Source organism: Aotus nancymaae, unplaced genomic scaffold (assembly GCF_030222135.1).
Source record: "Aotus nancymaae isolate 86718 unplaced genomic scaffold, 86718_ANA_hifiasm-v0.15.2.pri h1tg000016l, whole genome shotgun sequence".
NCBI lineage: Eukaryota > Metazoa > Chordata > Mammalia > Primates > Aotidae > Aotus > Aotus nancymaae.
In genome coordinates, this window is record NW_026988428.1 from 28,220,865 (window position 1) to 28,245,197 (window position 24,333).

Sequence of the window (24,333 nt, forward strand, 5' to 3'; positions counted from 1 at the left end):
CTCTGGCATTGTGTGAAAAAAATAAAAGCAAAGCAAACCTGATAAAAGTTCCAAATAACGGCAAGGTAAGTAAGGAAAAGCATTCATTAAGCATGGAAATGCAGCAAGTTCTGTTTTGAATATTTTTTGGCAAAAATCACTAACTGCTCACCAAAATCAATGCTCTTCTCTTCTTCTTTGGATGAACCATACTTTCCCGTTCTTCTGGTACTTAGGTGTGGTCATGAGACTAATATCTAGCCAATAGAATATGAATGTGCCTCTCTGCCAAGGCTGTCCTTAGACATCTCTCATTAGCTACTCTATGTTCTTTTTCCTTAAGTCAACCTTCCAGGCGACCTTGGAAATCTTGTATTGAATATGCCAAAAACCTCCTGGGTCCCTGGATAACTGCATGACCATGTCAGTTCTCACACCCACTCCTGCTGTGTGAGCAGAAATAATTTCCATTGTATCTGATTCAAAGGTATTTTGGGGTCATTTTTTTTTATAGCAGTTAACCTTCTTTAATGCAGACCTTGAATAGAATAAGAAACAGATTACACTCAAATTGCCCTCATTCTGCTATGATATCAACATATGTAATTACCAACTACCTAATTTAATATACTTGCATTTAAGCCTACTACATCATTATATGTAGGTACACTTAATTGGACAAGAGGATGATCAGTTTCATTACAAAAGTAAGAATTATAAGACATAATGTTGTGTATAGGTTACCTAGCTTAGGTGTGTGTTTGTGTAATTGGCTGGTAATGATATCTGTGATTACTACTACTGATAATGCAATCAATTTAGGGGAAGTGTGTGGAATCAATGAATGAAACACTACATTAGCTCACAGTAATCAGCGCAGTGGGAAGCACACTTAGGGTTCTGATGCTGAAATGCAGTTTTCCTAAATTTGCATCATCACAGGGAAATATTGGTAACAAAATTTTAAAAGTAGCAAATTTAAAGAATACATATTATATACATTTCATATATAATTAAATGTGTCCTATTAATAATTTAGGAAGGGGTTGTAGATTATATCTTTCTTCCCTCCTACATATTTCACAATATACGCCAAAGATACTGTCACTATCCCTTAGGGCACAGAAGCACTTGCTGAAATGCTTAATTAAAAAGTTTTCAAGGTTTTGTCTGTTATTCTTTATTATTCATTATTAAAACACTTTATATGCTCTTTGTGGGAAAATCTTATGGTACAGATTGGAAATCCCAATAGTCCTTGATGTTCCATAGAATAAAAGGGAAAAAAACACAGGGGAAGTATCTCTGTCAATGAACAGCTCATTTGATCAGTTTATATGTGTGTGTGTGTATATATATAAATTTAGACATTGCTTCATTATCTGAATAGATGTAAAAGGAAGTTACTGATTTGTAGCTCCATAAAATTAGTGATACAGTATGAATATTTGTCCCTGCCCAAATCTCATGTTGAATTGCAAATCCCAATGCTAGAAGTGGGGCCTTGTGGGAGGTGTTTGGATCATAAGGGCAAATCCCTCTTCATGGATTGATGCTGTCTTCCTGATGCTGAGTTCTCATGAGATCTGATCATTTAAAAGTGTATGACGCCTCTCCCTGACTCTCTCTTTCTCTTGATCCTACTTTTGCCAGGTGATATGTCTGCTCCTACTTCACCTTCGATTATGAGTAAAAGCTACCTGAGGTCTGCCCAGAAGCTGACACCAGCACTATGCTTCCTTTACATCCTGTGAAACTGTGAGCCAATTAAACTTCTTTTCTTATAAATTACCCGGTCTCACTTATTTCTTTATAGCATTACAAGAATAGCCTAATACAATTAGTAATGTGGAAGGTGCACAGAGAAGAGATCTCAGAGCCCCTCCTTCTGCTCCTTCTCTTCCAGAAACCCTTCTCCCAAAATTGACTTAGTCATCTATTTTCTGGGTTCAACTAATACTCTGAAAACACCTCTATTCATAATAATTACCATGACATTAGTCATGATTTTCTCATAGTATTATCTTACACACTGGCCTTATCTCTTTCAGAAAATGAAATATGCTCTACCCATATTTTTATTCTCACAGCCTAATGCAGAACCTAGCACAAAATAGGCATCCAATAAATGTTCCTTAATCTAAATTAAATTATGGCAATGATTTCATAACTTTTAAAAACAGGAGCACTTGCCAAATATACTAAAACTTAAACATAAACTTTTTTAAAAAATTAAGCATTTTTGAAGGTTAAAAAAATAGCAGGATGAGAAAGTTCTATTCGAGTGATATTTATAGTATTTTTGCTCATCTATTTTATTAATGATAACACATATAGAAGATAAGAAGGCCACTGCTATCTAGACAACAGCTTTTTTTAAAATATAAACCATCCATTTTATGAAAAATAACCATATTTTCAAAAACAAAAGAAATTAGTGTGAAGGTAGCTTTGTTCTACATTATTTCAGATTTCTTTCTTTTTTTTTTAATTGTACTTTAGGTTCTGGGGTACATGTGCTGATCATGCAGGATTGTTGCATAGGTACATACATGGCAATGTGGTTTGCTGCCTCTATCCCCGCTTCACCTACATTAGGTATTTCCCCTAATGCTATCCCTCCCCAACCTCCCCACCCCTCACTGTCCCTCCCTTAAACTCCCAACAGACCCCAGTGTGTGATGTTCCCCTCCCTGTGTCTATGTGTTCTCATTGTTCAACACCCGCCTATGAGTGAGAACAGGCAGTGTTTGATTTTCTGTTCTTGTGTCAAATTGCTGAGAATGATGGTTTCCAGATTCATCCATGTCCCTACAAAGGATATGAACTCATTGTTTTTTATGGCTGCATAGTATTCCATGGTGTATGTGTGACACATTTTCCTTGTCCAGTCTATCATCATGGGCATTTGGGTTGGTTCCAGGAATTTGCTGTTGTAAACAGTGCCACAATGAACATACGTGTGCATGTGTCTTTATAATAGAACAATTTATGATCCTTTGGATATATATCCAGTAATGGTATTGCTGGGTTAAAAGATCTAGATTCTTGAGGATTGTCTTCCACAATAGTTGAACTAATTTACACTCCCAACAGTGTAAAAGCGTTCCTATTTCTCCACATCCTCTCCAGCATCTGTCATCTCCAGATTTTTTAATGATTGCCATTCTAACTAGCATAAGATGGTATCTCAATATGGTTTTGATTTGCATTTCTCTAATGACCAGTGAGGATAAGCATATTTTCATGTGTTTGTTGGCCTCATATATGTCTGTTTTTGAAAAGTGTCTGTTGATATCCTTCCCCCACTTTTGAATGGGTTTGTTTGTTTTTTTCTTGTAAACCTGTTTTAGTTCTTTGTAGATTCTGGATATTAGCCCTTTGTCAGATGGGTAGATTGCAAAAAATTTTCCCCATTCTGTTGGTTGCTGGTTCACTCTAATGATTGCTTCTTTTGTGGACAACAGCTTTAAATTAACTAGTCTACACCAAAAAAAAAAAAAAAAAAAAAAAAAAAATAGCTTTACAGCCAGTGAGCATGTAGAGGCATTATACAAACATTTCTGCTTTCTTTTTCTCTGATTAGCAGAAAAGCTCACCTGGCTAATGAGTAGCAGGGCTAGAATTCAAAGCCAGGACTGACAAACAAGCTCCTGCTCATCCTACCCCATGAGGCAACCTCTCAAAATACCTCTTTCAATTAGGGTTAAGTGCTTTCTTCCTTCCTTCCATTCACATCTGGCTTGTATGTCACTTTCATGGCATTTATCACATTAGACTTAATACACAAATGCATACATAGTGTGATCACAGATGCTACGAAGGGAAAGCAAGCAGGGTTAGGGAAAGAAAAATTAGAGGGGAGTGGTTTAAATAGGATGGTGAGCAAAGGTGTCACCTGCATGAAGTGAGAGAACAGGTTGATCAATTCTGGTGAGAATTCTGACTAAGGAAACAGCAAGTTTGGCGAGAGGAGAATACTGACTGAGGAAATAGCAAATTCAAATGTCTTGAAATAGGAATAGACTGGGATGTTGGAAGAATAATAGAGGGTCTTTGGAGCTGGAGTGGAGTTAGCTGAGGAAAAAGGTTAGGGTATGAAGTTGCAGAGGTCAGTGGTAACCACAGCATGAAAAACCTTAAATAATAAGGTCTTTGGATTGTTTTCTTTTGTCCATCAGAAAATATATTTGTTATTATCATGTGAGTGAAGAAAAGATGTCAGTATTCACAATAGGGAAGAGATTGTATAAGGTAAGGTTGCCTTTATATTGATTTTTTAAATTTATTTCACTTGTAATCATAAACATTATTCTAATAAGAGGTAAACTTTCTCTCCTTTTTATCTTCTTATTTGCATGATCAAAATAGGAAGTTAAAGTGAAAGAACTCTTACACAGTCGAAGGAGAAAACCAATATGCCACAGCCTAGACAATTTCATACAGCACTGTTTTCCTAAGATCTACGTTTTTCCCTCTCTTCTTTACACTCCAATTGTTAATAACTCAGCCTCACCCTTACCCCCATCTTTGTTAGAGTGAATGTTCACAGAATGAAGGAGCTTGGTTAGAAGAGAAAGTTTATATGGCCTGTAGAAGTTCAAAGTGCAAAAAGGTCAAGAAGCTTGCCTTTTCAAATCATTACTGATCAAAATGTAATATAATCTGGCCGAATTCACTCTCTGATGCTTCTTTTTAACAGTATTCTCTTTAAATGCGTTATTTTCTTGCTAGGAGAAAAAAAAAACAGTTCTACCTCTGAAATTAATGTTGAAGGAGATTTGCTTGTTCCAGAGTTGATTTTATCATCACTTCTCAAGCATGTTCTGTTTGGAATGATGAACACAGCACACGTACACGCTGGCTAGTGCAGAGATGCTTAGAGTCTGGTGTGTGCTCTGGTGATAACACCGAAGAATTTTGGCCTGCAGATCAGCACAGACAGGACAAAACTCATGTCACTTGAACTTTGCTTCCACCTCTTTGGCAGCTTTCTGATATTGCTCAGTGGTGACTTTGTGGAACTGAGCTTCTCTCCTCCAGTCTAGCCAGCTGCTCCTTGTTAAATGCATCCTGCTGCTTTGCCACTAAGTCTTGCTCTTCCAAGTGCTTAGCCAGGAGCTTTGCCTTACAGCCTTCCTCCTCACTTGATATCCTCTCAGAAGCATAGCTCACTGGCAGCGGCTCTCTCTTGGTTGGTCCAGTTCTTTACCCTGCTTTAATCACTTCTGATTTTCAGAATCTTTTTTTTTTTTTTTTTTGCCATGCTCCAGTGCCAGTTCCACAGGTACTCTTCTTTTTAAATCTTCATGAAAAACTGAAGCAACATAAACAGCAGAATATTGCTGTGACATTAAATAAAATGATGGGAGTTGCTTTCTTACATCAATTACATTTTCTGGAAGTCGGATGCCCTGCACCATGGTGATGTTCTCATTCTCATGTGCTTAGAAGGTGACTCTGTGGGGGCAGGCCATCTGCGTGTGGCTCCTGCTTCTGCCCCTGCAGAGACCTAGCACAGACCCAGGTGCACACACACACATGCAGGCACCCGAATGTTTTGCTACACAGTGGGAGCTCAGATTGTTTTTCTATGTGTGATGGAAAGCCACTGCAAGTTTTTGAGCTGGGAAATGACACAATCTGATTTGTGTTTTAAAAGGGTGACTCTGGCTGCTATGGAGAGCAAACTCAAATGTGCCACGTGGTCTTTCAAGATGAGAAGGAAGTGCAATATGATTTCCCAGTTGATCTTACCTCACTATACAGACTATACTTATATGAGAAAAATATATACCTAGTGAGTGAAATGAATGACATAAAAATAGAGAATATGAGTTTTAAATATAGGCCATGCATGGCGTTTGTTTTAGAAAGTTTCTCATGAAGATATCAGAAAAGAATATTACAAAATCTTATCCACACATTTTTTATTGTCGTCTAAATGTTAAAAGCAGCATTAGAAAACATAAGAAAGTGTCACTGATAAATAATTTCAATAATGAATCCATTTTAAAAGAATATATACTTTATGTACAGGAAGGTGTATATTACGCTTTGGGTTAATTAGCAGAATTAGTCTAGAATTTAAATACAGACTACTGCCTGAAATGAATACAAAAAAAAATCCTCAGCACTTACGATTTACATGGAAAATATAACTCTTAAAGCTAGTATGGAATCCTGCTTATTGGCCAGTGAAGGTTTTTAGTGCTCTAAAGGGCCACGCGGGAGTAAAAAGAATAAAAAATTCCAACAGGATTTTTCAGAGGTTGAGCCTACTGCCATCAGGACATCAAATCATTAACCTAAAGGTTCATGAATCAGTGAAGCTTCTAACTTCCTATATGGCTGCATTTTGAGAAATGTGTGAATAACAGGAAACTAGAAAAGAGTAAAAACATCACTCAAACCACACAATTTAAAAATAACTGACTATGTCTTCTCTAGCCTAATGCTTTTGTCAAAAGTTTTGCCTTTTATATATTACACACAAAAGTTTATATATTTAACTTATTGTGGAGAGAGGGAGGAGGGTGAAGACTGGAAAACTACCTATAGGGTACTATGCTTATTACTTGTGTAACAAAATAATCTGTAAACCAAATCTCCATAATTTGCAATTTACCTATATGACAAACCTGAACATGCGCCCCTGAACCTAAAATTAAAGTTAAAAATGAAAGAAAGAAAAAAGAGCAGTAAATAAAATCAGTACTCAAAAAATTTTTTTTGCATGTTATTGAAATTCTTCATAATTACCTCTGGATTGGTTCTAACAATATTCTGTTGGGAAGATAATTGTAGTTCACTATTGTTAAATATTGTGGTTATACATATGTTTTACATCATAAATGACAGGACTATGAACATCTTTATACATAATGATTTTACAGGTTCTGAATGATTTTCTTTGGATGGAATACCCAAATTAGAATTATTAAGCTAAACATGTGTTTCTTGGAAAATCTCTGAGTACATGTTTTCAGTCTTTGTAAAGCAGCAAATGGTCCCAGACAAAGGAGCAGAGAACCTTACGTAGATCAGAGAGGCGCTGTGATAGCCAACACTGCTTTAGTATTCCTTATATGTCAGTCTCTGTGCCAAAGCTTTGCATACACTCTGTAACTAAATCCTTGAAACAATCTTCTCAGATTGGCAGTATTACCATCCCCATTCTACAGATCAAAACTGAGACCCAAAAAAGTTTTCTAACCTTTCCAGGGTCATACTACAAATAAGAGTAGGGCTGGTATTTGAACCCAGTCTTCCTATACCAAACCCATGATATTCTTACCACTATTCTATTAAGAACTGGTGATAATTTTTTATTCACCTTCCTATGTTCTAGTAAAAAAAACTATGGGAGAGAAATATAGGGAATATCAAGTGGAAGTGATCATGTATTTTGTAAACTGTAAAGTGCCACACAAATGTGGCAGCCTTAAGACTGAAGAACCGGAACTAGAATTCAGCATCACGTGCCGTGCATCTATGTTCTGACCTTGATTTGTTCCCTACATTGAGCTAATAAACTCATGTACAGATCCCAACAACTTCATTTTCCCCTTAGGGACAAAGTACCAAATGGTAGTATAATTGCCAAGGAAAAATTATTACTCTGTTCTGAATTATATCCATCATAAATCTGAAACCAGTCAAACAGGCTCTGTCACAAAAATGACAGGGTTGCTGTACAGTGATAAGAATCCCACATACAAGTGCCCCATAAATTCATGAGTATCACAACCCTCCAAAGTCATTCTGAATCTTGTGTTTAAATCAGAAGTGGGAAGCCAGACTGGCAGCATGTTGGTCAACACTGTGGAAACAATGAAGATGAAGTGATTTACTCAGCCATCAGTTAGAAAAATATCCTATCACCTGTCTCATGCAGATTGTACAACATAAGAAAGGCATTTTGTTTGTTTGCCTTTAAACATTTTTCTATTACATCAAAGGGAAAGAAAGGATTTTTTCATTTAGTAACAATAATGAACAGTCATCCATATTTCTCTTACATTGAATTATAGCTGCTAAAAGATATTAGAGCATGTCAAAGAAACTAGTTCAAGCAATAATGAATAATAGAAAACGGATAGAGAAGGACACACCTTCTATGTGCGCCAGGCATTTTCACCTTCTCTCATCTTAGTAAAATATCCATTTTTACCTACAGAGAAATGAAATGTCTAATCTAATTCTGTATGATTTAAAGTGACTTTTCCTGCCTCTCAGAATATTATACTGTATTCTAAATTAGAGTTAAAATCCCTCAATGCTGTTGAAGATCAAGTGTGGAAAGAAAAAATATGTTTTATCACCAGTGAGACAGAAAAAGGACTTCAAATATATAATTTGTTGTATAGGAAGTGGTTTAGTATCTTCAAAAAGATAGTTGTGCCCACTTGAAACCAACATTCAGAGAAGCAGAAATGTTAGATTTTTGGTTCTTTGCTCTCTCTCTCATAAGGATGCTAAATAGTAACTAAAAGAAATAAAGGACAAAGGTAAAAAAACGTACTGAGCCACAAAGAGTATAATGTAAATCATGACATAGAAATGTTGCTAACAGCTTATTTTGAAATTTGAACCTACAAAGAGTTTTGGATTTATTTAAGGAAATTTTTAATACTTAGAATTAAAATACATTGAAACCCTTTTGAAATCACCTAACACCTATATATTACAGTAACTGATATTTTTTGTCCTTTGGGACAGTAACTTCCAGGGACAGAGATTATAGGGGAGGCAGTTGGTTCTAATGACTACCTGTTTATTACATTTCTCAATTTTAGTTGCAACTTCCAGTGTCACTAAATTCAAGATACACTATTCATCTAGAAATAATTACTCTTGGATCTTCAGCTCAGAAATATGACCGTATCTTTTCCTTGATTTTCTTTAATGGTGATAATGTTCAAATAAAACTTAGAAAAAGTAATGATTATGATGTTCTAACTCCTTAATGATGATTAACAATTAGAAGACATTAATGGTATAGATTTACCATGTTCTAACAGGGACACTCATTAATTTTAATAACAGTCTCATAGTTAAGTCCTTGCTTACTGTCTGAAAATTTACCCCTCATTAACACTTGTAAGAAGTAATTTTCTAAAGTTGCAGCATCAATGAAAACACAAAACAATAGCAAAAAAGTGCTAGCTAATTCAGAACAAAGATATATATTAATATTATTCCAAAATGTGAGTGCAAAAATAAAGTGACACTTTTTAATAAGAATTATATTAGTTTAAGAATATTTAATATTTTGCTAAAATGATCACATGTAGTTCAACAGTATGATTAAAACTGAAAGCATAACATTGAAAGAGTTAGAAATTTCTCTTCAATAAGAGAACCACTGATACAAGAAGAAAATTCTGGAACATTAATAATGGTCATTGTTATTTAATACACAATACTAACACAAAAATAATTTTCTCAAGAATCACATGTTTAATATTAAGAAACAGAAACTTAGGAGAAAAGATGATAAAGTGATAAAATCTTTTTCAAAATTGATAATTTTAGATAAATGAGACACTGGCACACCCACTCTGACTAAAATGCCCTTTAAAAAAAAACTTAAACAATTACTACTTGATTATTTCAAAGAGAATGTCATCTCAATTAAACTATCTTAAAAGAATTCTTTTTCCTATAGATTTGTCTCTAGTTTGTTTAATCTGTAGCTTCTGAGACTCTGCTAAGAAAGATGACGAAATAAGCACACTTACACTTTATACCACCTGCTTTTTATCCCCTCTGGACTTTCATTTGTTAAATTACTTCTAAATTTTCCTGGTTTACAGATTTACCTTCTATTCTGTAACTTAGTTGTTTTGTTTCTTTATCTTTGATTCCATGTGTAAGTGAATTCAAGGCTTACCATCATCCTTTAGTAGCCAAAGGATAACTTGATTACATACAACACTTTGTATTCTAGCCACTGGATTATTTTTGCTTATAGAAATCTAAGCCTGCCCAAATTTTCCACTTTCTAGCTAACTTGCATTGTTTAATCTTTAAAGCACAGTTTATTCACCAAGATATTTCTCAATGTTAATCCCTTTGAGTGAGATTTCTTTTCTAAAATACAAGGTTTCCTTTCAATCTATATCCTTTCATTGTTATTATAAGAAAGTTTACTCTGCCTCTATCTTCACACTTCTTTTCCTTTGCTTTCATAAATATCAAGTACAGACACACTAGCACACCAACACACACCACACACAAACCCCCCAGCACATAGAATGCCTCTTGTTTCATTATGATTTTCGTTGCTTTTTCCATTTCATTTATGTCAGCTATCTCAAGCTTATTCTCCATTTGCCTGACAATGATTTCCTCTGAATCTATGATATTTTTAACGCTTCTAACATGGTTTTCTTTCTTGCAATGCCAGATCACTTTCATTATTTTTGTTGCCTTATCTCTTCTTTATTCTTTTGCATGTTTTCTTCAAGCTCACCTCAGAGAAGCCGTATTTCTTTATGTGAACTCTTTGAACTCACATACATGGGTATATTTGAAGTTTTCACTTGGTGTTATAGTTCTATCCTTACTGCTATTGCTAACTATCTTTCTTTGGGTATTTTCTACAGTTCTAAGGCTTTCCATCTGGTTTATGTTTAAATATCATTCATAATTGAAGGGGCAGGTCATATCCAGTGTAAGTAGTTGCTGCTTGATTGTGGCTAAAGGGCAATCATGGGGAATAGATTGAAGGAGTAGCAGTTTACATTTAGGGTTGTTATTTCAGACCTGGTTCTAATCAAATTAGTGGTTCCATCTGTTTAGGGGTATATTTCTGCTCCGTAGTCCCATTTCAGTATATGCTGGAGAGCTGAGTGCTGCACAGTTCAATCCTGTATATTGCAGGTTCTCATTGTGGTGATTTAGAATTTAATTGTTTTTTCCAGCTGTCTCGATTAATGATTGCCAAGTGATTGCCATATATATATTTCTTCTCCAGCCCACCACTTCTGCCCCCTCCATCTTGCAAAAATGGTAGGCTTGCATGTCTTCTCCTTCAGTCCTGTATTTGTTTCATGCTTTTCCATGTGGAGAAATATTTATCAGTGTAACCCACCATACCTCCAGATTTCATGATTCCAAATAAGACAGTCCCTTCAGAGATGCGTCTTATTTTTGTAGATTTCTCTGTCTTACAGAGGAACTGCAAGTTTTCCATCTTTTCTCAGAATCCTTCTGTGTTTCATCCACAATTCACAATATTCATCAGTAGTTCTTTACTTTCTGTGTTTGGAGTCGTGTCTGTCTCTGTATTTCTGTCACACACACACACACACACACACACACACACGTAGTTTTCAACTCTGAGATTTTTCTTTTCCCTTCCTTGTTAGGGTTGTTATTAGAAGTTGATTTTAAGAAATCAGGGAAATAGAAGTAAATATATATATATATATTTCCCTCCCTTTAACTGAGTGGCCTTAAAAATCAAAGCAGAACAAACAAAATATGATCCTGCTAATATGGATCTTGAGAAGGATGTGTGGAGGCTAGCACTCTCAAGAAGCTCTGATAGGATATTCAATTAGTATCTATAAAGAATTCAGCTTGTTTTTCATCAAATAAGTTTTTATTTTAATCCTGAGGACACAATCAGACTTCATGTACCCAATTACCTCAAAATTGAGGGTTACCATGTAAAGAGATATTGTAGGTTCAGTTTCAGAATACTGCAATAAAGCAAGTATTATAAGAAAGCAAGTCACACAAATGTTTTGGTTTTCCAGTGTATATAAAAATTACATTTACACTGTACTTAGTCTAGTTAGTGGGCAAAAGCATTATGTCTAAAGAGAGAATGTACACATGTTAATTAAAAAGATTTTATTGCTAAGAAAAAAGCTGACAATCATCTAAGCCTTTAGTAATCCATAATTTTTTTGTTGGTACGGTGTCTTGCTGAATCACAGTGGTGGTTGCTGAAGGCTGGTGCTCCTGTGACAATTTCTTAAAATGAGGCACAATCCAGTTTTCTGTACTGATTGACTCTTTAATTGAAGATGTCTTTGTAGTATAAGATGTTGTTTGATAGCATTTTACCCACAGTAGAACTTCTTTCAAAATTGGAGTTAATCCTCCCAAACCATACTTTATCAAGTAATTTTTATGTAATAGCAAGTAAGTTTATTATATTTTAATCCTTAGTCGTCTTTTTTTTTTTAAAAAAAAAAAAAGACATTTATTCAGCGTCATAATCAGACTATTACATTTAGCAATCAACAGCATGGGTGTAAAAAAAAAATCTACATTAAAACACTTTGTTGGAATGCTTTCCAGTTTCCACGGAGCAGAAACTAAAATAACCTGTTATACAATTAGTCACAAATACAGTCCTCGAGCTTTTTGCCAATACACAGGAGTATTTGTCTAAAACATGTCTTCTTTGTAGCAGCTAGGCCCTGCCGCCACTGTGCTTGGCTGAGTTCATAAATCTGTTGTAACCTGTAGCTTCCCTGTCACTTCTCTGGCTCTCCTCTCCTGCTAAGCTTTGTTTCCAATTAAAATCTTTTGCCACTGCCATAGCTACTGCTGCTACTGGAACCGCCATAGCCACTTTGGTTTCATGGCTTGGCAAAGTATTGGCCTCCACCACCACCATAGGGGCCAGAGCTTCTGCCTCCAAAGTTTCCTCCCTTCATGGGTCCAAAATTTGAAGACTGATTGTTGTAATTGCCAAAATCATCGTAGCTTCCGCCACCTCCAAAATTGCTTCCATCATTACCAAATCATAGCCATCCCCACTGCCACCATATCCACCACGAACATGTCTGTCACCAAAGCCACCATGACCACTGAAGTTTCCTCCACAACCAAAGTTGTCATTCCCACCAAAAACACCTCTATGACCACCACCAAAGTTTCCAGAACCACTTCGACCTCTTTGGCTGGATGAAGCACTAGCCATCTCTTGCTCTGACAGGGCCTTCCTAACTTCACAGCAGGGGCCATTCACAGTATGGTATTTCTGAATGACAATCTTATCCACAGAGTCACGGTCGTCAAAGTTTACTAAGGCAAAGCCTCTTTTCTTGCCACTGCCTTGGTCAGTCATGATTTCAATCACTTCAATTTTTCCACACTGTTCAAAATCATCTCTTAGGTGATGTTCTTCAGTGTCTTCTTTAATGCCACCAACAAATGTTTTTTTCACAGTTAAGTGGGCACCTGGTCTTTGAGAATCTTCTCTTGAGACAGCTCTCTTTGGTTCCACAACTCTTCCATCCACTTTGTGTGGCCTTACATTCATGGCTTCCTCCACCTCCTCCACAGTTGCATATGTGACGAACCCAAAGACCCTGGAGTGTTTGGTGTTTGGATCTCTCATTACCACACAGTCCGTGAGCATTCCGCATTGCTCAAAATGGCTCCTTAGGCTCTCATTGTTTGTTTCAAAGCTCAACCCTCCAATGAAGAGCTTCCTCAGTTGTTTGGGCTCTTTAGGAGACTCTGACTTAGACATGATCACGGGGAGAAGAGAGACTTCAATGATGCTTCTTTGGCAGCATCCACAGGCAGAAGGGACCTTAGTTGTCATTTTAACAAAGTTCACACTATCTTCACCAGTAGTCGATGACATTTCAAGAAGCCACTTTCTTTGCTCATATGTAAGAAGTAATTCCACATTTATTACAGACTTTTATACTGAGATTGCAGCAATTCAACTACATATTCAGTCTCTGCTTCTGATTCTAGTTATCTTGCTATTTCTACCACATCTGTAGTGACTTTTTCCACTGAAGTCTTAAACCCCTCAAAGTCATCCATGAGAGTTGGAATCAACTTCTTCCAAATTTCTGTTCATGTTGATAATTTGACCTCCTCCCATAAATCATACATGTTCTTAATGACATCTGGAATGATGAATCTTCTCCAGAAGGTTTTCAATTGAATTTGTTCAGATTCATCAGAGGAATCACTATCTGTGGTAGCTATAGACTTATAAAATGTATTTTTAAAATAATAAAACTTAAAAGTCAAAATTATTCCTTGATCCACAGGCTATAAATGGATGTTGTGTTAGCAAGCATGAAAACAACATTAATCTCTTGCTACAACTGTATCAGAGCTCTTGAGTGACTAGGTGCATTGTCAGTGATTTTGAAAGAAATATTTTTTTCCTGAGCAGTAGGTCTCCACAGTAGGCTTAAAATATTCAGCAACCATTCCGTAAATAGATGTATTGTCATCCAAGCTTTGTTGTTTCATATATAAAGCATACGAAGAGTAAATTTAGCATAATTCTGAAGGGTCCTAGAATTTTTTAAAATGGTAAATGAGCATTAGCCTCAACTTAAACACTCTACCAAAAGGCTCCTGGAACTAATAAACAACTTCAGCAACATTTTAGAAAACAAAATCAATGAACAAAACTCAGTGGTATTTCTATACATCAATAACATTCAAGCTGAGAGCCAAATCAAAAATTCAACCTCATTTATAATAGCCACATAAAAAATTAAAGTACCTCTAACCATTGAGGTGAAAGATCTCTATAAGGAGAACTATAAAACACTGCTGAAAGAAATTATGGATGACACAAAGAGATGGAAAAACATTTCATGTTCATGCATTGGAAGAATCAATATCATTAACATAGCCATGCTGTCCAAAGCAATCTACAGATTCAATTCTATTCCGGTAAAACTACCAACATTATTTTTCACAGAATTAGAAAAAAAAAAAACCTATTCTAAAATTTATATGGAACCGAAAATAAGCTGAAATAGCCAATGCAGTCCTAAGCAAAAAGAACACAGCCAGGGGCATTACATCACTCAACTTCTAACTATACTATAAGGCAACAGTAAGCCAAAATACCATGGTAATAGTACAAAAACAGGTTCACAGACCAATGGAATAGAGATCACAGAAATAAAGTCACATACCTACAGCTATCTGATCATTAACAAAGTTGACAAAAATAAGCAATGGGGAAAAGATTCCCTATTCAATAAATAATGCTGAAATCACTGGCTTTCCATACACTAGAACAATGAAACCGAACCTCTGCTTTTCACTGTACACAAAAATTGAGTCAAGATGGATTAAAGATTTAAACGTAAAACCTCAAACTCTAAGAATCCTAAAAGAAAATATAGGATTTTCTAGAAAATCTACCAGAATGGAAAAACCATTCTGGACATCAGCCTTGGGTAAGAACTTGTGACTAACTCCTAAAAAAGCAATTGCAACAAAAACAGAAATTGACAAGTGAAACCTAATTAAACTAAGGAGCTTCTGCACAGCAAAAGAGACTATCACCAAACAGACAAACTATAGAATGGAAGGAAATATTTGCAAACTATGCATCTCACAAAGATCTAACATCCAGAATCTATACAAAACTTAAATAATTCAATAAGCAAAAGCCCCCAAATAACCACATTAAAAAGTGGGCAAAGGACATAAACAGACACTTCTCAAAAGAAGGCATACAATTGACCAAGAAACGTGAAAAATGACCCACATCACTAATTATCAGAGAAATGCAAATCAAAACCAAAGTGAGATACCATCTCACATGTCAAAATGGCTATTATTTAAAAAGTCAAAAAATAATAGTTGCGCATGAAGCTATGGAGAAAGGGAACACTTTTACACTGATAAAGGGAATGTAAATTATCTTAGTCTTTGTGGAAAGCAGCCTGTGGTGATTTTCAAATAATACAGAGCTACTATTTGACCCAGCAATCTCATTACTAGGAATACATCCAAAAGAAAATCAATTGTTCTACCAAAAAGACACTTGCTGTCTTTATGTTTGTTGCAGCACTATTCGCAATAGCAAAGACATGGAATCAATGTAGGTATCCATCAGCAGTGGATTAGATAAAGAAAATATGGTACATATACACCATGGAATACTATGCAGCCATGAAAAATAAAATCATGTCTTTCCAGCAACATGGAAGCAGCTGGAGGCCATTATTTCAAGTGAATTAATGCAGGAACAGAAAAGCAAATACCCCATTTTCTCATTTTTAAGTGGGAACTAAACAATAGGTACTCATGGACATAAAAATGGCTATAACGGACACTTGAGACTATTAGAGGGGTAAGGGAGGGAGGAGGAGCAAGGGTAAAAAACTTACTGTTGCATATTATATCATTTATATCCCAAACCTCAGCATCACACAATATATGCATGCCACAAAACTGTACATGCACCCTCTGAATCTAAAATAAAAGTTAAAATTAAAAAAAAAAAGAAAAGAAAAACTAACCAGGAAGCTAGTCTCACAAAGCAAAACCAGCATTTATTTAAGAAACTTTACTCTCCAGGAATTCTTCACAATGACTCTCATGTCTTCCATTTGTCCCTATTTGGAATGGCAGGTTTTATTCCATGCCCCACCACTTAGACCTGGTTGTATAGGGGACAACCAACTTGCAAATTCATAGGTTTCCTGACTTGATATAGATATCTGTGCCTCACTTGAAGATACTCGATTTTGAGCTGGGACATTGGTTTGTATTCAAAGGATAAACTGCAGAAGGTAAGCATTTAAATTTCCAGTTTTCTGATAAATAATATAAAACAAACATGCAAGAAATTGGCATTTCATTTAATATAAAGAAGATATGTGGCAAGCCTATCTACTCCTTGAAGTTTATCAACCAAAGTTTTCTCTACGATTTTCAAATATAAAAAGCACTATAGAAACTTAGCTGGAAAATTAAGCAAAAAAATATGAATAAAGGTAATTGATTCTAAATAAACAAAATGTTGATAAAATGTTGATTCTAACTGTATTCATAGATATGATCACTGATGTTAAGCTCTGTTAGTTACTAAGTATAAACCATTTGAGTATTTTTGATTTACTTTTCTTTTTTTTGGCACTTTTTAGGTATGTTACGTAATTAATTTGTTCTGGCAAGAGTTGGTTAAATTTGCTCAATATTTTTGGACAAATAAATATTACCTGGTAATAATTGAGGCAAATGGTATTTTAACAAATGGTGTGTTTTAATAAAAAAGATTGCAACAGTTTTTCTTTTTTTTTTCCTTCTGAGTCATGACATGTTTAAAGAGAAATAGTGTAGCACACTAGTGTATTTAAAGAAACTTCACATATACTTTCTATTTTAAAAATTATAAAAAAGTCTCATACATAGTTTCTATTTTAGAATGTATATATACATACATATATATATGTATACACGTGTGTGTGTGAGAGTGTGTGTATGTGTGTATATATATATATATATCCCTCTCTTTTTTATTTTTGGAAACAAGGTCTTGCTCTGTCACCCAAGCTGGAGTAGTGTGGTGGCATAATCTCGGCTCAGTGCAATCTCTACCTCCCAGGTTCAATCAATTCTCCTACTTCAGCCTCCAGATTAGCTGGGATTAGAGATGCACGCCACCACACTCAGCTAATTTTTGTATTTTTAGTGGAGACAGGTTTTTACCATGTTGGCCAAGATGGTCTTGAACTCCTAACCTCAGGTGACCCACCTGCCTCAGCCTCCCAAAATGCTGGAATTACAGGTGTGAGCCACCATGTCTGGTCCCTCTCTTAGTTTTCACAAATCACTACTGACTAATAATACAATATAAAAAGAACCACAAAATTGCTAATAATTACCAAAAATGCATCCCATTTAATATTCTAAGCACAAATCCACCACTAAGAAACCCCAAATATTTTCAGTGCAATGAGGCCTCAAAGAGAGACATTCATATTTTCACATCATCAGTGGGTTCCCATATAGCAGTGGATAACTAGAGACACTTACGTTCTCCAGAGTGACAGCTTTTTACTTTTTTATACTGCTTTCTCAGTGACATAATTCAGAGAAATATGGTTTAAAACTGGATCACAAAAAAAATAAAACTGGTTGGCAAAGGGAACATTTTTAAATGGTCTTTCTATTTTTGCAGATCACTCTAACTAGGTATAGCCACAATTTGTATATCCCCTCTCTGGAGATTTGAAATCTGAGCATGTTTTCAAATCAAAAATTCAGAATAGATTTTCATAATGGTAAGGAATTCCTTTTTAAACTTAAATTTAACAAAGATACTCTCATTTTATCTTGTTCATGCTGATTTCTAAAATGTTTTCCTCCCTCTTCTACATTCATCTGTTGCAGTCAATTTATTTTGAGTCTCTTTGAAGACTCTCCTGAAATACTAGCTACTTCTAAAGTGCTTAAGATCATGTATCAGATAATGCTGGATGGAGATGTCTTTGTATCATTCATGTGATATTACTTGTTTCTTTGTGGATCAAAGGTCATTCTAAATCCTCAATTGCCACCTCTTCTGTGAAGGATTAGGTAATTGTCAGTATACTAGCCAGAACTGATCACTCCTTCCTTGTTTATACGTATTTTTAAACCACCCAATATTATTTTAGACAAACATTAAATACCTTAGACCAATGTATTATGTTAGGTAAAATGCTACATTAGATAATTGTGAAATTACAATAGCTTTCTAAATTCTAAGGCATTTGAGGATATTCTGAGATTTTTGTCGTATATATCTAGTTAAAGACAGTGTTACAGTGAAGTCCTAATATACATTTATTCAATGAATGAGTGAAATACATGTATTTCTAATAGGTACTATTTGATGAAGAATTTTTATTTTCCATGTAAAAGTGGTTTTAAAAGGTTCTTTGCTCTCAAGCCAATTTATTCAAAGATGTTTGTAACTCCTCTATCGAAACTACTAAATTTAATATTAATATGCAACCAACATATCTAAAATTACATTTTGCATACTAGAAGGATTATTTTAGATTACAATGATATTTCTTACCAAAGGGAAACTAGGAAAGAATATATTACATAGAAAGATGAATGAAGACGAAAACTGAGAGTCAACAACTTCATCAAGATGAACTCAGATTAAAACTTGGGTATATGTTTTCAATAATATCAATCCTGAATAATTTGTTGTAAACTGATGTGAAATGAAGGTAAATAGAGAATATCCCTGATTCACTACTTTTCTAGTCCTATAATCTCAGCTCAATATCAATTATCTTTTGAATATTATGACTGAGATCCATAACTGAGCCTGCCATGGACTGTTATATCGTAGCAAAAAATACTGATTATAAACACTCACTGGGCCAAGGCTATATGGCATGTTTTAATTATAATATCTTATTTAATGTTCAAAATAAAACTGTGATGCAAATACTGTCTTATCCACATTTTGTAGATGGAGAATCTAAGCATAAGAGAAGTTAGTAACTTGCTCAAAGCCACATATTTTACTGGAGCTAAGATTATTATGATTCATATTTAATTCCAGTGTCAATGAACCACTGCAAATTTTAATTCAAATTTTAAGAGAAAGGACAATTATTTGTTTACAAATAATTATTTCATAACCTTTTTGTCTGGAGTATAGAATAATATAAAAAGTGAAATGAACTACATCAGTTTTAAAATTAGTCACTCTGGAAAACACTCTTTTTGTGAGAAATCTGCCTATCTTTAATGACAACTTGACAATTTGTCTCAATGGTTTTAAACGTATTTACAATCATGCACCTAACAATGAAAGTTCAAAAGACATATCTTAGTATATAATTAATAAATAATAAAAAATTTAAGTACAAAAATATTCTTTAGAGTAGTTCATAAGTAAAAGATAGAAAATAGTCAAGATAACATGAAACTGTTTAGGTTATTTATGGTATATATACCCATAAAATGGAATATTAGAGAGCATTTAAGATTTATTTTATTAAGAACTATCTTATAAAATAGAGAAAATACTCTTAATTTTAATTGAATGACAAGTGAGAACTATTTCAACATATAAATACCAAATAGGCTTATATGAGTAATTCTTGTTTGTCCTTTATACTTAGTAATATTTTTAAAAATCTTTATAATATTCATTATTGTCCCAATGAGCATAAAAGTATCAGAGAATTTAATCCGCTGCAGTAACTGTTGTAAGGGTGACAATAGATGATCTTTGGAGTCACTTAGATTGGTTTTGATGAATTCCAGTTCTTACATTTAATAATAAAAATTGAAAGCTGTGCAAATAAGTTTACCTTTCTGAACCTTAGTCACTTTATCTGTAAAATAGGGGTGAGGTTTCCCTTTTAGACTAGGGCTAAGTGCAATTTCTACAGCATGTGTAGTGGCATAGTGACAGCTAAAAAACATGTGGAAAACTTGCAGCCTTTCTGGACTGGCAATCAAAAATGAACTTGGAAACCATAAATGCTGAAGTGAGTAAGGATATCCCCAAAAGGAAAGAGACAAAGAACATATTCCTCAACTCTATCTACTTTTCTAACTGATCACTGTAACACTCACATATGAAAGAGATTTTTAAAATATCATCTACAGGCAAAAGAGCTGAACTAATACTGGAGCTGCCTCAAAATTTCAAACCCACCCAAGAAAATTACCTGGAAAAATAAAGAAACCAACGAAAAAATAGAGAGAGAAAAAAAGACAAAAACAAAAACAGAGAATCACCACAACGTAATATGCAAAATACCAAGTATATAATCCAACAATAATTAATTTTTGAGGAATCAAAATAATAAAACATATGTAAAAATAATCAATTAACCCTGTAACTGAGGTGAATCAGATGTTGGAACTAATGCAAGTATTTTTAAATGGCTATTATAACTGTTCTCAAAGAACTACTACAAACCATGTACCCCAGGTATGTAAAGCTCAGGTAAGAAACATAAAATTTCAGAAAAAAAATATAAACATACAAAAATAACCAAATGGAAATTCAAGAGCTAAAAAATACAGTTTTACTGGATAAACTTAACAGCTGGTTGAACATGGGGAAAATGAAAAGAAGAAAAGGTAAACTTGGAGAGAGATCTATACAAATTATTCTTGGTGAAGAACACCGGGGAGAAGATAGATAATACCAAATGGCTCACATTAAGTATAACTGAAATAATATAAATACATAAAGAGAGAATGGGAAAGAAAAACATATTTGACCAATTAATAGCCAAGCTTTTTTTCAAATTTAATGAAAAAAATTGCAAATACAAAATGCTAAACAAATACCATGTAGAATAAGCACCAAGAGCATGCATACATACATCATAGTTAAACTGTCAAAAGTCAAAGATAAAAATCAAGTTTTGAATACAGGAGGAAAAAAATACACAATTGTATATGGAAATAATGGGAAATTAATGGCTGATTGCTCATCAGAAACTACTGAGGCCACAAGACAGTGAAAAAAATGTTTAAAGCAGTGAGGGTAAGATACCATCAATCCATAGTTTTATAATAATAATAAAAAAACTCTTAAAGATTGAAAACAAAATGAAGAAACTTTCATGTAAAACAAAACTTTGAGAATTTTTGTCAGCAGAAAGTGCACTTCAGGAAATAATAGCAAAAAAAAAAAAAACCCATATCCTTAAAAATTGATGAGTAATTCAAAACTGGCAAATATTAGGGTATGTGCAAAATTGTTTTTCCTTTGTTTTGTTTTTCTTAATTTCTTCATGAGTATATAAAATTTTTTAAATTATATCATTTTCTTTTGGGTTTTTTTTAATACATATATATACACATATATGTGCACACATTATATGTATATTATAACACAAAGCCAGGAAGCAAATAGCATATGGACCTATGTAGTTGGAAAATTTCTATATTTTATTTGGTGGGGTAAATTGTTAACTATAAAATAACTGAAAAGTTAAAGATGCTTATTATAGTATGTAGAGCAATGAAGAAAAATCATACAAAAAGCATAGCTAAAAATCCAACAGTGCTATGGATTGGCTGTGTCCCCATCCAAATCTCAACCTGAATTACAGCTCCCATAATCATCACATGTCATGGAAGGACCCAGTGGGAAGTCACTGAATCATGGAGGTGGGTTTTTCCATGCTGTTCTCATGATAGCAAGTAAGTCTTCTGAGATCTAATGGTTTTATAAAGGGCAGTTTCCTTGCACACTTTCTCCTGCCTATCACCATTTAAGACACACCTTTGCTCCTCCTTTGCCTTCTGCAATAATTGTGAGGCTTCTCCAGCCATGTGAGACTGTGAGTCCATTAAACCACTTTTTCTTTATAAATTACCCAGTCTCAGGTATGTCTTTATTAGCATGTGAGAACAGACTAATACAAATGGAAAAAACAAAAAGGAAATCTGAAATTATCTAGATAGTAAAAAGATAAAGGGAATAATAACAGACAAGAAGAAAACAATAACAACAAAATGATAGATTCAGATCCAACTGAATCAATAATTACATTAAATATTAAAAGACTAAACACTCTCATGAAAAGGCAGAGATTGTCAGAATGAAAATTTTTAAAATTATAAGTTGTATAAAAATGTATTTTGAGTGTAAAGATATACAGATATTTATAGCAAATAGATTAAAAGTAATAGCATGCAAAACATAAGATTAAGAAGGCTGGAGTGACCATATTAATAGCAGATAAAATAAATTTCACATACCTATTCTATCAAATATGTATGGTAAATTCTATCAAATATCTGAAAGATATAACAGCAATCTTACATAAACTCTTTCAGAAAATATACAAGGAAGAACACGTCCCAACCAGGTACAAGGGAGATACTTTCTAATGATAAAAATGTCAATTAATCAGAGAGATATCAAATAGAAATGTGTATTTTACCCCATTAACAAAATATATAAAACAAAAATCGACTGAATCAAAATGAGAACTAGATAATTTCCAAATGACTAAAAATTATAAGACCATTCTCTTATCAGTTTATACTCCTAGTCAAAATATCAACAAAGATAAAACTCTGAATAGCACTATTAACCATCTTGATTTGACAGCAGAATACATTGTTCTTATGTACACACAGTATGTTTACCATGATAGAGTAATATCTGGGCCATAAAACAAGACTGAAAATATAAAGCTGAAATCATATAGAGTATGTTCTCTAACCATAATGGAATTGTTTTAAAAATAACAAATAAAATATCAATAAAAACAAAAAATATATAAATTAAGCAATATGCTAGAGTAATCATTGTTCTCAATAAGAAATCACATAGGAAATTAGAAAATATTTTTAACTGAATGATAACATATGTAAAATTTTATGGGATGCTAATGAAACTGTGCCTTGAAGACATTTTATGGCTTTAAATGTATATGTTAGGGAAAAAAAAAGATCTCAATCAGTAATCTAAGATTCCATTTTTAAAACTAGAAACAGGAAAGTAGATTAAATTCTAAGCAGACAGAAGAAAGCAATAAGGAGTAGAAGTAAATAAAATAGAAAATAGAATAATTTAAAAATTAACAGAACCAAAAATGGATTCTTTGAGAATATCAATAAAATTATTCTAATTAAAAGAATAATAAAAAAGAGAGAAAACATAACATCAGTATCTATAATAAGAGAGAAGTCATTTTCACAGAACCCACAGATATTACAAGAATAATAAGAGAATATTTTATATAACTCTATCCCAATGACTGTAATGATCTAGATGAAATGGAAAAATTACCAAAATAGACTCAAGAAGAAACAGAAAACTTGAACAGCACTATATTAATGAGCAAAATTAAATTCATGATTAAGGATCTTCCTATACAGAGAATTTCAGGCCCACATGGCATCAACTGCCATCTGATGGTAAATGCTACCAAATATGTATGGTAAATTCTATCAAATATATGAAAGATATAACAGCAATCTTACATAAACTCTTTCAGAAAATATACAAGAAAGAACATTTCCCAACTTTATGAAGACTGGTTCTAAAATCAGACAAAGTAATCATAAGAAATAAGAAATACAAACAATATTCCTCATGACTATACATGCTGAACCTTAAAAAAAATCAAATTCAACGATATTTAAAAGTTTAATACATAATTATTCCTAGAATGCAAGGTTGGCTTAACATATAAAAATTAATTAATACAGTCAGCCCTCCATATTCATGGGCTCCATATCTGTGGATTCAACCAACTAGGATTGAAAATATTAAAAACAAATTAATGGTTGCATCTGTAATAAACATTTACAGACTTTTTTCTCTTGTCATTACTCCCTAAGCTATACAGTATAACAACTATTTACATAGTATTTACATCATATTAGTTATTATAACTAATCTACAGATGATTTAAAGTATATGGATGAATGTATGCAAGTTATATGCAAATACTACACCATTTATATAAAAGTCTTGAATATTGTGAATTTTTTTATCTGCTGGGAGAGATCTAAGCTATGGGGGAAACCAGTCCCCCTAGATACTGAGAGATGACTATATAATTCACTACATGTTAAAAACCATATCACTATTTCAATAGATACAGAAAAGGC

The 24,333-nt window shown here is 33.8% G+C and overlaps 1 protein-coding gene and 1 pseudogene across 1 annotated transcript in view; both read right to left on the reverse strand.

Annotated features, from left to right (window-relative positions):
* The window catches only part of TRHDE (thyrotropin releasing hormone degrading enzyme), a 385,721-nt gene that overhangs the window by 50,746 nt on the left and 310,642 nt on the right, over nucleotides 1-24,333 (reverse strand). The gene's annotated exons all lie outside the window — the stretch shown is intronic.
* On the reverse strand, nucleotides 12,519-13,480 carry LOC105709489 (heterogeneous nuclear ribonucleoprotein A1-like; annotated as a pseudogene).